The sequence below is a fragment of the Arachis duranensis genome, chromosome 3, assembly GCF_000817695.3.
Source record: "Arachis duranensis cultivar V14167 chromosome 3, aradu.V14167.gnm2.J7QH, whole genome shotgun sequence".
NCBI lineage: Eukaryota > Viridiplantae > Streptophyta > Magnoliopsida > Fabales > Fabaceae > Arachis > Arachis duranensis.
The window spans coordinates 127,125,582-127,126,674 of record NC_029774.3 but is presented as its reverse complement, the minus strand read 5'-3'; positions in this window follow the sequence as shown (position 1 = coordinate 127,126,674).

Here is a 1,093-nt window from a genome sequence, read left to right as displayed (position 1 = left end):
AAAGAGGTTAAAAGACTTAAGGAAGACTTAGCTAAGTTCACCCAAAGTTCTGAAAATTTGAATCAAATCTTGGCTAGTCAAAAACCTCTTTATGATAAAGCTGGGTTGGGATTTTATAAATCTGAAAAATCACATTTTGAAAACATTGCTTCATCTTCAAATGATGTAAAGTATCAAGTCCCAACTTACTTTAACAAAACAACAACTCCAAGATTTTGTAGACTATGTAACCGAAGTGGTCATTTTCCAGTTCAATGTTTCTTTGGTGAAAGAATGATAGGTGATAAAGTTTACAAGGTTGTTTTTGATTACAATGATTTGGGACATAAGAGATGGTTTAACGTGAAAGGATCCAAGAAAATTTGGATACCTAAGGTCACTTGAGCGTATTTTGTAGGTATGCCTAACTTCCAAGAAGAAAGAAAATATGTGGTACATGGACAGCGGATGCTCTAGGCATATGACCGGAAAGACAACCTTCTTCATAAAGCTTGATGAATATGATGGAGGGCTTGTCACTTTTGGAGATGATGCAAAAGGAAAAATAGTGGCTATTGGGAAGGTTGGTAAAAATTTTTCATCTTGTATAAATGATGTGCTTCTTGTAAATGGTTTGAAACATAACTTACTTAGTGTTAGTCAATTGTGTGATTTAGGTACATATTGATCTTTTTGGTCCTACTAGAACTCAAAGTTTGGGAGGTAAACATTATGGTCTTGTTGTGGTTGATGATTACTCTAGATTCGGTTGGGTACTTTTCCTTGCTCATAAGAATGATGCGTTTTATGCTTTTTCCACCCTTTGCAAGAAAATTCAAAATGAAAAGGATTTGAAAATTGCCCATTTGAGAAGTGATCATGGAAGAGAATTTGAAAATCAAGATTTTGAAAAATTTTGTGATGATTTAGGAATTTCTCATAACTTTTCATGTCCTAGAACTCCCCAACAAAATAGGGTGGTTGAGAGAAGGAATAGAAGCCTTCAAGAGATGACTAGGGCTATGCTATGTGAGAATGAGATTTCTAAATTTTTGTGGGCTGAAGCTGTGAACACAGCATGTTATATTTTGAATAGAACAATCATTAGAAAAGG